The following is a 15,311-nucleotide window of genomic DNA, read 5'->3' as shown; positions in this document are numbered from 1 at the left end:
GCAGGCTTCCCACCAAGCCAGGAGCCCGATTCGGGGCTTGATCCCAGAACCCCGGGATCATGACCTGAGCCGAAGGCAGACGCTTAACGACTGAGCCACCCAGGTGCCCCAAAAACTCATATTCTTAATTTTGTTAAGATGGCAATATTCTCCAAACTACCTACAGATTAACTACAATCTTGATCAGAATCCCAGCTACTTCTTTGTGGAAATTGACAAGCTGGTTCTAAAATTCACATAAAATTCCATGAGATTCAGAAGAACAAAAATAACCTTGAAAAAGAAAAACAGGGGTGCCTGGGTGGCTCAGTGGGTTAAAGCCTCTGCCTTCGGCTCAGGTCATGATCTCAAGGTCCTGGGATCGAGCCCTGCATCAGGCTCTCTGCTCAGTGGGAAGCCTGCTTCCTCCTCTCTCTCTGCCTGCTTCTCTGACTAGTTGTGATCTCTGTCTGTCAAATAAGTAAATAAAATCTTAAAAAAAAAAAAAAAGAAAAAGAAAAACAAAATTGGAGGACTCACACTTCTCAATTTCAAAGCTTACTACAAAGCAACAGTAATCAAGACGGTGTGGTATTGACACGAGGATATACATATAGATCAATGGAATGAACAGTCCAGAAATAAATTTGTTGGTCGATGGTCAACTAATTTTCAAGAAGGATGCCAAAGTCATTCAATGGGGGGAAAAGAATAGTCTTTTCAACAAATGATGTTGGGACAAGAGATTAACTATGTGCAAAAGAATGAAGTTGAACCCCTACATCACATCATATACAAAAATTAACTCAAAATGGATCAAAGGTCTAAACGTAAAAGGAAAAACTATAAAACTCCTAGAAGAAAATGATTGGGTAAATCTTCGTAACTTTGGGTTTGGTGAAAGATTTTTAGATATGACATCAAAAGCATGGCAAAGAAGAAATGCAGAAAACGGGACTTCAGCAAAATTTAAAATGTTTGTGCTTCAAAAGACACCATCAAGAAAGTGAAAAGTCAGCCCATACAATGGGAAGAGATATATACAAATCATATATCAGATAAGGGTTTGTATCTAGAATATATGAAGAAGTCTTACAACTCAGTAATAAAAAATAAATAGCCAATCAAAAATGAGCAAAGGATACGAAGGAATGTCTCTCCAAAGAAGATATGCAATGGCTCCTGACACATGAACAGGTACCGGAAATCATTAGTTATCAGGGAAATGCAAATCAAAGCCACAGTGAGATGCCACTTTACACCCACCATGATGGCTAAATCAAAGTCAGATAATAACAAATGTTGGCAAGAATGTGGAGTAACTAGAACCTTCATACGCTGCTGGTGGGAAGATAAAATTGTGCAGCCACTTTGGAAAGCACTCCGGCCGTTCCTCAAAACCTTAACCAGTTACTGTACGACCCAGAAATTCCACTCTGAGAGGAATGAGAACATATGTCCACACAGAAGCATGTACACTGAAGTTTATAACAGCATTATTCATGAGAGTTAAAAGGTAGAAATGACACAACATCCATCAACAGAGGAATGACTGAGCAAACCGAAGACTGCTCCGCCCTGAAGGGGAACAAAGTGCTGATCCATGCCACAACACGGATGAACCTAGAAAACACTATGCTAAGTGAAAAAAACAGTCACAGAAGTCATAGATTCCATTCATGGGAAAATCCAGACCAGGGAAATCTAAAGGAACAGAAGAGAGGTTAGTGGTTTCTTAGGGCTAGGGGTAAAGGATGGGAAAACGGGGTGGGGGGTATAGCTAATGGGTATGGAGTTTCTCTTTGAGGTGATGAGAATGTACTGAAATTGATCCCAGTGATGGCTGCACACACTTGTGAATACACCAAACCCACTGACGTCTGTGATTTGACCGGGTAAATTGGATATGCGAATTATATCTCAATAAAATGTTTTCAGAAGTATTTTTTTTTTAAAACTCTATGTCCTCTAAAACACTGGATTGGTTAGAATAGTTAAAAAAAAAAAAAAAGATAAAGTAACTAAAGATTCCTCTATCCTAACTGTCTCATTTTACATGTGCAGAAACTCTGGCCCAGAAAGGGGAGTTAAGCAGACCCAGGTCACGCAGCACACAGGTGTCAGGGCCAGAACGAGAACTGTTCTCTAATTGCCACACGTGTGAGGCTATATTGAACTCCTGGCTCAATTTTTCCATCTGTGACATAAGGGACCCCTCTCAGCCCTAATTACCAAAACCACAGCCCTAGTGCTGAAAGGGGAGAGGATGGGCACATGGATTCAGGAATCCCAGGGGAGGAGGAGTGTTGCTCCCTGCTGCCTGGTTTGGGGTGGCGGTCTTTTTTTTTTTTTTAATTTTATGTATTTATTTGACAGAGATCACAAGTAGGCAGAGAGGCAGGCAGAGAGGAAGGGAAGCTGGCTTCCTGCTGAGCAGAGAGCCCAATGCGGGGCTTGATCCTAGACCCTGGGATCATGACTTGAGCCGAAGGCAGATGCTTTAATCCACTGAGCCATCCATGCACCCCTGGGGTGGCATTCTTATTTACAGTGTGCCTGATAGCCCCTGTCAGCCTGGGCCTCTATCCCAGCCCTGCTGCCTCCTGGGATGGGAGCCCAGGGCCGATCAGGAGGGAGCCTGGCTCTCTCCCCCAGTACCTCATAGACACACCGGGCTCCTGCTTCTGGAGAATGGCTGTGATGGATTGGTGATGTCTGGAAGCACTTTACAACCAGCAACAAAACATGCTTAATTCCTTCTACCTTCCTTAATGTGGCACTAATCCTGATAGACTCATTTGGGGGATAAGGTGAGAGCTCCACACATGCCCAGTTTCCCCCACCCCCCCAAACCCATCAGGCTGTGAAGTCTCGTTCTGGATTAGCTGGGACACCCTCTTCTTTAAGCCCCAGGAATCCTTTCTCAGAGGTTTGAGTTGTGATTGGAAACATTCTAGTGTCTCAGTGTCCCTCTAGGGATGGAGCGGAAGAGAGAGGCTGAGGACCCCTGCCTGGGGGTGGGAGGCCAGCAGATGATGGCTGCAGGGAGCTCGCCACTGCCTAGGAGCCTGCCCTTGATGTGGAGCAGCAGGGTTCTGGGGAGCAGACACCAGTCTACACTCAAACCAGCATCGGCTGCACGTCCAACGGCACCCTGCTGTATGATGTCCAGGCTCTAAGACCTCACCGTCCTGCTCTGGAGCCTGCAACGTTCCCCATGCCCCACGGGGCCTCATCCCAGCTCCTCTGAGAGCCCTAGACCAGGCCGGGGCAGCCTGTGATGGGACTGTGCTCTACCTCTCAGCCAGGGTACAGCCTGAGCGAGTGACTTGCATTCTTGGGACCCCAGTTCCCTCATCCTTAAAACTGAAGGAGGAACTTGGTTAAGAGCAGGGACCAGGTAAGTAATATCCGTGCATGGAGTGGAGGAGACTAGGGGCAACTGGAAGATGCAGGCTATAGCTGAAAGATTTTGAAAATTAACCAAAGTAGTAATGGTAATTAACACATATGGGCTAAACCAGATCTGGGCAACGTGCATTACCTGGCCAAGAGCCACCAGCCAGTGACCCCTGCTCTAGGCTTTTCCCAAGGTCCTTTATAATTTGGATACTCTATGGTCTCAAACACAATGTGCCCCACAAGCTTCCTCCCCCCTCCCCTCCCTCGCTCCCTCATCACCCACTGACTTGTTCACTGTCAGCTCTGTGCCAAGCTAGCTGCCCATTCTGCTTTTGCACATGCTGTGCATGCCCTTTCTCTCCAGTGCCTCTGTCCGAACCCTCCCACCCTTCCAGTCCCCAGCCAAGCCTGACCTTGTCCCACTGACCTTCAGGACCACAGTGGCCATTCCCTCACCCGATCCACAGGGCTTTGACTTACAGGTGTGGCCTCCAGAGATGGGTCCATCATGGCAGGCTTCTGACGGTGCTAGTGTGCACTATCAGCGATGTGCCATCAGGGACCACAAGCTGGGTCATGCACAAAGACCACAGAGCCCCAAGGCTCTGCCCCTCCCTGTGGTGAGGGAGAAGAAGAGACATGAAACTCCCATTAGGCAGCTGCCCCGTGTGAGACACACGATTGTGTGATCATCTTCATGAACCCTGATGCCATCCGAGAGCATCTATTTCTTAACCCCCATCCTACTTTAGGAAAACTGAGGTCCTAAGAGGATCTAATTAATAGAGGATCTTGGTTTGGATCAATATTAGCCTGTGTTTTTTAGAGAAACAAAATGGCCATCATCTCCCTGAGATGGGAATGGTGGACCAGAATTCTCACTTGGGCCGCCAAAGTCATCAATATCTTATTTAAGAGGAAAATATGGTTAACAAATTATGACATGTAGAAAGGGAAAGGAAACAACAGCATCCAACTCTCCTTAGCAATTCCTTCTCTCCACAACATCAAAACATTTTGGCATCTTTAAGATTAAGGCAGGAGACAGCCCCTGGCCTCTAATTGCTCTCAGTCAAAGACTGTAGCTAACATGTTATTAAATATGTAAATAATATGAAAGCCAGAAGAGAATTAATATTTCATATATAATGAAGTTAAGATGAATTCTCCTGTGTCTAATTTTCTGTTTTTAAATACATAATGCACTGTGGAATCCAAAGTGATTCATGGTATTTTATATTGGTTAAAGACGTTTGGGGTTTCTCCAGAGCAGCTTCTTAAATGATTAACCTGAATATTATTATTACAAATAGGATTTGTTTTTTAAAAAATTAATTCTGTAGTTAATCAGAATGAGAAGCATGGAGTTCTTTGCTGGTGGGCCAATGTTAAATGGGGAAAAGTAATGGTGATAGGGGTTGCGAATCCTAATGCTTACAGGGGCTGGGCAAGTAAATGAATGAAGCAGGCAGGGTGGCAACAGGGAGAGGTGGGGACTGTAGCAAAATGAGGGAACCCAAGCCCCATCTAGATGGGGAGCCACCGCTGCCCTTCAGAAACAGGAGCTGGGAATTTAGACTTTCAATGTAAAATGTACTGATGTATAAAGTTGGTTCCTGATTCAAATATTTTTAAACGTCATGGATTCAAAAGAAGATGATCAGGGGCTGTCAGATTGCAACCTCTAGATGGAGACACAGGTGGCTTGAGGGAGAGTTGCCAGCAAATCGAGGCCCTTCAAACCCTGGTGCAATGAAAACCGTTCACTCTCAGCCTGACTCAATGATAAGCTGGCAAATACAGACTCTGATTAGTCAGGCTTTTTGGAGGACAATTTGGCAAGATGGAAAATGTACAAATCCTTCAACCCCGATTCCACTTCTGAGACTTTATCCTAAAGGAATAATTAGGAATGGCCTCCAAATTTCACTATAATGGTGTTCTTCATAGCACAGTTTAAAATAGGGGAAAAAAAAAAAAGAAACCAAACTTAAGGTCATCGAACCCTCCCATCTTGATTACTGAATTCCATGATGCTGCACTTAAACACATTACAACTAGGCAGCCTTTGACAAATATGAACAGATATTAAAGAAGAAAATTTTAAGAGCATGAAGAAATATATTTATAGTATAGTCATAATAATGTGTTAAAGAACGGACATACATTGAGCCCCCCAGGGAAAAGGTGGAGAAGGTGACATACCAAGCAGTCAGCACAGTTTTCTCTGGCGGGCAGTGTAACTGCTAGATGAATTCCATGCTTTTCTTTTGGCTTGTCTGTATTTTGCGCATGATTTCAACTGAGCGTTCGGTGTTTCCATATAAAATCAATAAAAGAAATCGTCGAAGTGACTTTGGTACAATGTAAAAAACGCTGCCTTGAGAAAGTTATCCATTTTCATTCTCACCTTCACTCTGCTGCTGACTTCCTGTGGGCCGATGAGGGAACCCCCCCTCTCTGGACATCACAGTTCTCGTCCATGGAGTAAATGTTGGAGCTACATAACTTGCGAGGTCCCTCTAGGATTTGAGACCACAGTCAAGGGACTCTGGGGACATGGCAGCTTCCGTGTCAACTTATTCACAAGAATTGACTGACTACCCGATGGATGCCAAGCATCGTGTCTGACTCTGGGCCTGACACCGTCCTCCAAAAACACTGAGATGAGAGGCAGAAGTGCAAGTAGGCAGCGCTCACGTCGACCTTCCCATGTTGTGTTTACACATGGGATTCCACAGAAGCGTCAAGGAGGGGGCCTACTTTGGGGATTTGTCAGAGATTTCCTAGAAGAGCTGAGTCATAAAGATGAGCAGGAATTAGCCATCCAGACAAGGAGGAGACAGAGAAAAGCATTCCAGAAAAGAGAAAGAGTATATACAAAGGTAGGAAGGTGAGCATGGGGTGCTGGTTGTCCGTGGTGGGGGAGGGAGAGGCAAGAACAGGATCACAAAGATACTGAACTCCCCGCTTAGGAATCTGGAATATAAATTGGGGTGAAGGGAACCCTGAAGGTTTTTAACATTAAGGAGTTCATATGGCCAAAGGTTTAGAAATCCCCATGGCAACAGGAAGATGGACTGGAGGGAACAGGCACCAAAGAGCCTATACTGACAATCCAGGTTGGAAACAGCATCCGTGCAACGGAGAGGTAGGATTCAGGACCTGCCTGGGTGGGACAGTCTGAGGAAGGAAACTAGGATGACTCTTGGTCTTCTGGCTTTGACAGCTAGGGGATGGGTACACCATTCACTAAAGGAAGAATTACTGGAGAAAAAGGAAATTGGGGGAAAGGTCCATATGAAGCTGGAGGAGCTTACAAAACAGCCAAATGGATGTGTCAGCTAGGCCAATGGATGAATGCATCTGGAATTCAGAAAGGTCTAGATTTGGAACTCATCAAAGGATCAGCTACAGTGGAGGCCAATGACAGGACCCAAGAAGAGGGAGACCTGAGCTGTGCATGGAACCCTGGAAACCATAGCACAAGGGCCAGGTAGGAAAAAAGGGAAATAATATTCCATAAAGGAGGCTGAGAAGGAGGATCGACAGAGGCAGGAGGAGAGTTGAGCGGCACAGTAGCCCAAAATGAAGAACATTCTAGAAATGACCAGCTGTGTCAAATGCTTCTGCAAGGTCATAGGAGATGGAGCCATTGGTGGCTTGGGGGAGGAAGTGGCATCCACAAGGGAGTGAGGACTAGTCTCTCAAGAAGACTGAAAATATGGAATGGAGTGGCTGAGTGGGTATGGGTAACCACGCACAGGGAAGCAACCAGCAAGCGCCGAGCCCCTCACAGGGCCAGGCACGGGGCTTCAGGAAACCTTCAGGAAGGCTGACTTGCCTCCTGTCTCTGCTGAGTTCCCTATGTAGAATCACACTCCTCAATTTCCTAAAGTTGGGCCCCTGAATCGGGAGGATGGCTGCAGCAGCCATAGTGAGCCGCAGGCCAGGGTCACGCAGGAGAGGGCCCGCACGGCCAGTTTTCCGGCAGCCGGAGGGAATGAGCTCATCTGGCCCTCATCGGGACGCATTTTGCAGCCTGTCCAAGAACACTCAGAGCTGGAAACACAGGCTCAGAGAGGGGTCCCGCCTACAAAAGCAGGAAAGGGTTTTCCATCTGTGGGAAACAGGGCAAGGAAAGGGAAGGACAGAAACATTCTGAAGGCCCATGGGGCCCCAAACCCCTCTCCCCTGCCCTGGCCACTCTCAGCTCCAGCTGCAGAACTCGCTCCAACAGCCCAACGGGCATCTTTCTTAAGAACCTTGGCTTCCCCGCTCAGGTGGTCCCAGAACAAGACCTCCAAGGGATCTGAGACAGTGCTGCTCCAGACGTCCCCCACTCCGCCATCACTCTCTGCCAGCCTCTGCTACAACAGGTCACCCGAGGAGCTGTGGGACATTTCCCAGGCCTGGGATAAACCTATGGCTCACCAAGGAGCCGGCACTGCTGTTCATCAAATAGTCCCGGTCCGCATCTTCTGGACACATGCTAGGAGGGCCCATCCTGACCCTAGAGCTTGGATGGGGGTCACGTGACCAGTGTGAGCCATGCGCTGTGAGCAGAAGGGACATGTGCAGCTTCCCAGCAGAGCACTTCATCTTCAGTCTGAGCCCCTCCAGAAGCCTCTCCTCCTCTCTGCCATGAGGACCAGGAATGTTTTGACAGCGTGGGTCCCAGAGCAAGGGTGATGAGAAGCTGAGCCCACCCCACAGCCCCACCAACCCCAGATGGGTGTATAACATGAGCGAGAACTAAACCTCTGCTGTCTAGAGCCGCCGGGGACTGTTGTTAAGGTCAAACCTACCCTATACAGACTGGTAATAGCCTGGCTCCCGGGCACCCTTGGGTAGGTAGCCTTACCCCTCTGAGGCCAGCAGCCTCACCAGCAAAACTGGGAAGTAACAATCCACTGCCCCAAGAGACGGGGGACGAGATGGGAAGCTGGTGCCCAGGCGCACAGGAAGCCCTCACGTGCCGTCAGTGAAGGTTAAAGTGGCGCCGTGCCTTCTGGGACAGAACCAGTGCCCCCTGAGCAGGCCTGGTCCAGGAGCCACCATCCTCTGACAGCTACACGATTTGTCCTCAGGCTTCCCCTTGGCCCTCCTGGAACATGTCTGATCCTTCTTGATGACAGCCATTCAGAGTTATGGGGTGTGTGTGAGAGAGAGAGAGCCTGAAAGAGAGAGTTTGAAGCTGCGTCCTTCAGGCTGTCACACCCTGGAGCCTGGGCTGGGAACTTCACACTCCTTATCTCCGATCCCCCTTCCCTGTCTGTGGGCAAGCATGACTGTCCCCACTGTGGGGAGAGGAGGGAGGTGTGCTGGTGACACTCCATCCGCCCCCTCCCCCTGCTCTGGCCTGGGAGGTGGCTCTTACTGGCTGCAGCAGCCCCTCCTTTACCAGCTGGGAGGGGAGAGGAGAAAGCGGGTGGGTGCTGTTTCCCCCCTCCCGTCCCGCTCAGGCTGCTTCCCCAGGCTCCTCTGGGTGTCCAGCTCTCCCGGGGTTCCAGTCCCCTTCAGCCTTGGGGGCGGTCGTGATGTTCGTTCCCCCTTGTGTGTTCCCCTCATGCTGCCCACAGGCTGGCAGTATTTTCATTCACTGGAACCATCTGGAATGAATTCTGTTTCCTGCCAAAGCCCTGAATTCACACCCAGGCCTCTGACGCCAGGGCCCACTTCTCCTATTACCCATCCCTTTGGCCCCTGCCACCCCTCAGGACCCCTGTGCCTCCTCTTCTCAGCAAACTCCGCCCTGTACCCTCTTCTGCACAGACATGGACTAGAGGTCCCCGGCCGGCACCGCGCCCTGTAGGCATGTCGACTTGGGGTGGGGGAAGCAGAAACAGCTCAGGGTGCAGGCTCTGCCCTGCCTCCCTGCATCCCTGCTGGGGCACTCCTCCTGGTTCCTTTCCCGGCCCACGCCGGGACTGGCGAGGTGCCGTGGGGCACTTCCTCCACCCTGGCTGACCTCAGCGCTCCAGGATGCCAGGATTCCGGCCAGGCAGCGGAGGGCTGAGAAACACCCAGGACACAGCTTTTTGGGAACCATCGGAGCCAACATCTCCCAGAGCCAGAAGAGGCCAGGCCCCTTCCAGTTTGGGCTTCCTTTGTTTTGCTCTGGTTTCTGCTGTGGCAAGTGTGTCAGATTTTCATCATCCTTAAACCAACAGTGCGGGCGAAGCAACGGCCCCCGGTGACCATCAATTACCACAGGCCTGTCACCTTTGAAAACATCAGCCAGGCCCACAGCGTCACTCCCGCCACCTGCACGCCGCAGCTGAGCAAACAAAGAGTGACCAGGACTCACCAGGGTCAGCCAGGGGTGGCTTCGCCTTCCTCTCCAGGGCTCTTTCCTAAACCAAGGGGACAGAAAGTGAGCATCCTTGAGGGAAAGCCCTAAGCACCCCAAGATAGCAGGTCTCTGAGCAGCTCTGGGAAGAAAGGAAACACAACTATTCTGGGAAGAGATTTCTGGGCCTGACCTGCCTCCATCACTACCAGCTATGGGATCTTGGGCAAGCCCATCCACTTCCGAACCTTGTCCTCATTCCCGTTTCACCGATAAGGAATCTGACTCAGGGCTGGTGTAGGGTACACATACCATAATCGCAATAAGGCAAGGATTTCCAGAATGCCTCCTGTGGGCCCCACCCTGGGCTAAGCACTTCGATTCTACCCCATGAGGCTTGATGTAGTGAGACCTCCATTAGACAGAGGAAATCAAGGATCAGTGTGGTTAAGTAACTTGTCCAACGTCACACAGCTAATAAACCTGAGATATGAACCCTGGACACTCTTGATTCTAGAGCTCTCATTAGTTTTTCCTTCACTTTTTTTTTTTAATCTTGGATCTCTGGGACTTTACATTTTATTTTTATACCATGGAAGTTTTCAAACATAGAGAAAAGTAAAGAGAATAATACAATAAACTCCCATGGCCCATTACCCAGCTTCAACAATTACCAACAACCTTTTGTTCTGGTTTATCTTTCCCTCGCCCCACCACTTGGGTTTGTTTGGTTTTTGGTTTGGGGGTTTTTTAGAGAATTTTAAGACAAATGCAAGGCGTGGGATTTCACCACCAAATAGCCGAGCACACGTCCACACAGCTCTGACTCCTCATCATCACTCCACCACGTTGACTGTTCTTTGTAAAAGGCCATGAACAATCCAAAGGCTTCCTTGAAAGTCAGGACAGAAAGAGCAGCTCCAAGTGGGACCTGGGCTCAAATCCCAGCCTTGCCATTGTGTCTCTGTGGACGTGTGGATATGTCACTCACCTCTCTGACCATCCAACTCTTCTTCTGTAAAATGGAGACTGTGGTGGGACCTTCACTACACTTCTCAACGAAATCATGAATGTTGGGGGCCTAGTACATCAGGTTTAGTGCACTAGGCTCCCCTTCCTAGGTCCGGGGTGTTAGTTTCCTGGGACTGCCATGAAGAGTACCAGAAACAGGGTACCTTAAAACAAGGGAAATGTATTCCCTCACAATTCTAGAGGTTAGAAGTCCAAAATCAAGGTTTGGCAGGATCATGCTGTTTCTGAAGGCTCTAGGGAAGGATCTGTTCCAGACCACTCTCCTAGTTTCTGGTGGCTGCTGGCCATCCTTGGCATTCCTTGGCTCAGGGCAGCTTAATTTCAACCACTGTGTCCATCTTCACATGACCTTCCTTTCTATGTGCATGTCTGTGTTCAGACTTCCCTTTTCTTATAAGGACACGGGATGAGGGCCCACCCTACTGCTGCAGCACCTCCTCTGAACTTGATCACATCTGCAAAGACCCGATTTCCAGGTAAGGCTGCATTTACAGCTGCTGGATGGCCATGAGTTGGGATGGCAGGGACACAATTCAGCTCAGTACACCCAAGCTGACGCCTACCGCTCAGGCCTGGGCGAAGCTTCCCAGCCGATCTGGGGACTTGCCCAAGTCCAAGGAAGCCGACTCTGGGGGAGCAAGGTGATTCTCCCTGACGCTGTTCGTTCCACCTGTCATTCACGTTCTTCGTGGCTCCGGAAGCACGCACTGAGCCCTGACACTTTGGAGAAGGAAATCCATCCCGAAGTGTGTCCCTCGGCCACCTGCTTCATGCCATACTCCTCCTGCGCCCTCGTCCTGTCATACTTGCTAAACTCACTCCAGCCTGCCATGTCCTCCTCTGGCCCCTGCCACCCACCCTCCAGCCCCCGACCTTCCTCATGTGCCTGAATGCCTCTACATCATCACCTATGCTCTTTGTCTCTGTGAGTCTTTGCCCGGGCATCTCCCACCATCCGTGAGGCTCACCATCACCATCACCCTCCCATCCCGAAGCCTTCCTGACTCCATTCAGAGAATGCCCAACAGAGGGTTATCCTGTCTTATGGGACCCTCGCTTTGCCTCCAAAGCACTAAGCACATTGGGCTGCTTGGGTCCTGAATCACCCCTGCACGGTGGGCCCCATGTCTGCAGTAACCAGACATGCCTCGTGTGCCTCTGTGTCCCCAGTCCTCAGCAGTGTCTCACACATGGCAGATGCTTGAGAAACACACAGTGACTGAATCAGCAATGACATCACCTCTTCAAGGACAGAGTTCAGATCAAAGAAAGAGCAGCTTCTTCCCCTCTTGATAAGGTAGGTCCTCCATTAGGAGGCATATAAACATCCATGGTCAGGAAGTCCCTCCTCCCTGCGGCCTCCACACAGCTCTGAGCTTGACCTCCAGGGTCACCTAGGAGCCTGTGTGCCTTAGCCATTTCATCTAGGTTCCACCTTGAGTCCCAGACCTTAGTGGGGGGGCTACCCCAGGCCCTCGGGAATGGAGAACCACACCTGGCTGACAAGTCCTTGTCTCAGGCTGGTCTCCCATTGCTAGCGTGTGGGATCAGTGGCTAGGAGCCCCAGCCCCAAAACATGAAGTTAGCCACAGGGGTGGCCTCAACATGAAAATAAGAGGGTAATGCCAGTGGCCCATGAGGCTGAGGCATGGGGGCAGCATCACAATAGGACCCACCCAGACCCCAGCACAGAATAGCCATGTCGCCCCCACTCGTGGCACTACCCCTTATTGAGGCAGCTTATATGGCCATCTCACGGCATGAGGGTTCACAGGAATCTACCTCTGGCTAGAATCCCAAAGGGAAAGACAGGGCCCAAAAATGCCTATCCCTAAGCACAGACTCTGTCCTTTAGGATCCAGATTAGACCAGCAGGCCTTGCCTGGGTGAAGTTTTATATTCCTGGGGCAAAGGCCTGTGCTCTGGTGACCAGGAAGAGCCTAGAGGCACTTCACTCAAACTCGAGGCTTGGAAGAAAAAATGCCCGTCTAGAAACAATGAGCTGGAAAACACCAGAAGCAACGTCAGAAGCAGCCATCTGCCTACAGGCAAGTGAGGGACCTTCATGAGACACCCGAGAAGGTTCCAGCCAAATTTCCAGTGAGGTAGCATGAGAACAGGGCCCAATCAGCCCGAGGGAGCGTTGGCTCCACCACTCCTATGGGGAAAGCCAGCAGGAGCCCCCACCGAGAAGGAGGAGCAGAGGGCACCTAGTTATACCCGTGCTGCCTCCCCGGAACGTGTCCCCATCGATCTGGGTGTGAAGGCTGCCTTCCGTGCTGCTCTCTTCCAGCCAGTGAGGTTGACTGCCGCGTGTTAAGCATCTAAATATCCAAGGAAGCAACCATAGGATCAAGACTTGAGCCGGTGTCTACATAAAGAGACCCAGACCTTTCATCCTGGCCTCCTCCCTGGTGCCGGCCTTCCAGCCCAGCTCGCTTGCCCTGCGTGTGCCCTGGGTGGCACTGGAAAACCTGGGCTGTTCTGGGAAAGACCTAGCCCACCCCAGCAGCACCCTGCAGAGCAGATGTGGCCCAGTCTGCGTTCCAGGCAGACGCCATGGAAATGTCACTTCCGCCAGCTGTGCCCCTCCCGCTCGCCCCCACACAGCAGGTCGCTCCTTCCAATGCCGCCCATCTGAAATGGGAGGCCAACCCTGGAACTTCTCAGTCCGAGAGAATTCCCACTGCTCCGCTTTTTATTTTTTTTCTGTCTCTCTCCAGCATTCGTAATAACTGGCTCAGATGCTCACATGAGTCAGCCCCACCGGAGGCCCCATTAGCTCGCCCACATGCACCCATTCATTCGCCCCTGGGCCGCAGTTATCAGGCAGCGGGCGTCCTCACCAGGCACATCCACCGCTTCCCTTCGCCTCCTCCTGCTGCTGGGATTCGGGCCACATCACTTCTCCTGACTTGTTCCCACCATCTAACAAACCTTCCTGCCTCTGAGACCATCTCCTGCAGGTCTGTCCCTTCCCAAGCTTTTTGCAGAGTGACTATCTAACACAGGACCTCCTCATGGCACAGCCATGTTCAAAAACCTTTGATGGCTCCCCATTGCCCAAAAAATTGACATTCACTCTTGCTGACCCACACTTAAGGCCTTCCCTAGAGTTAGGCCTCTCCCTCCTTCTACAGCCTTCTCCAGGGCTGTTCCCCTATAGAAGTCCTCCTGACTGAACACCTACCCCTGACCCCCAAGCTCTGCACTTTCTGTTGTCAGTTTCCACCTTAGAATACACTCTCTTAACAGACGAAATCCAGCCTCTCCCTCAAGGCCTGGTTCCCACACTCCCTGCCCAGTAAAACCTCCCTGCCCACTGGCTCATTCAATAAGCATGTCTTCCCTCTAGAACTTCTACCACATTTCTGTCATCCTGCACCTGGTAAGTTCCAACTGCACTTTTTTTTTTTTTTTTAAAGATTCTATATTTTATTTATTTGACAGACAGAGGTCACAAGTAAGCAGAGAGGCAGGCGGGGTGGGGGGTAGCCTGCTTCCCCGCCGAGCAGAGATGTGGGGCTCGATCCCAGGACCCTGAGATCATGACCTGAGCTGAAGGCAGAGGCTTAACCCACTAAGCCACCCAGGAGCCCCTCCAACTGTACTTTTATGAAACTATTTTGTATTGGCTTGACTGTTTTCTCAACAACATTGTAACTTCTTAGAATTAACCTAAGTATCCAACAATGGGGGACGGGTTAAGTAAATTACAGAATATCCATACAATGGACAACTAAGTAACCACTGAAAATGAGGGGAGAGGGGAAAAAAATGAGGGGAAAAAGATTAATGTGAAAAGATATTGATTATATATCAATCTGGAGGCAGGGAATGTTTATAAAACAAGAAGCACCCTACGTGTCCATTTTTGTTTCAAACATGCGTGCACAGGGAAAGAATCTCAAAGATTCTACAACAAAATACTGAACAGTGTTTTTAAATCTGAGTAGTGGGATTATAAGTCATCTTTATTCCTTTAACCTGTATTTTCAATAATTGATATATATAACTATAATAAAAAGCAATAGAACATGCATTTTAAAGATTGGTCATTTATGTATTTTCAAGTATTTTGGAGCTGGGCAGGCCAGCTCTTCACCATCTTCTGTGTTCATCACAGGCCTGGCATGCAGAGAACATCCGTTATATGTGTGGGAAGGGGGAAAGGATTGAGGATCATGAAAATCTAGACCTTTCCATGTTCATCAGTCCCAACCCCTTCCTTCCATACAGAAGGGAGCTGCCATGGAGAATTTGTCTGGGCCAGGCTCCTTTGCAGGGCTTTGCCCTAAGTCCCAGGTCTACTGCTCAGGTGGCTTTGGGAAAGCTATTTCCCTCCATCCTTTAGTTTCGTCATCTGTAAAATGGGAGCGTTGATGGTACCAGCCTGTTTTAAGGATTAATATAAACAGCAAAAGCAAAAAAAAAAAAAAACAAAACAAAACAAACAAACAAACAAAACAGCTGGGTGCACAGTAACTATCTGATGAATGTTTGCTTTTACTCTGACAAGCTTACATGGCCCTACATCCTATAAGCAGCCACTGTCACCTCCCCCATTGTACACTTAAGGAAGTTAAGAGGATTAGAGAATTTAAAA

This window comes from Lutra lutra, chromosome 14, assembly GCF_902655055.1.
Source record: "Lutra lutra chromosome 14, mLutLut1.2, whole genome shotgun sequence".
NCBI classification, from domain to species: Eukaryota; Metazoa; Chordata; class Mammalia; order Carnivora; family Mustelidae; genus Lutra; species Lutra lutra.
The sequence above is the reverse complement of the archived record's forward strand: the minus strand, read 5'-3'. Positions refer to the sequence as shown.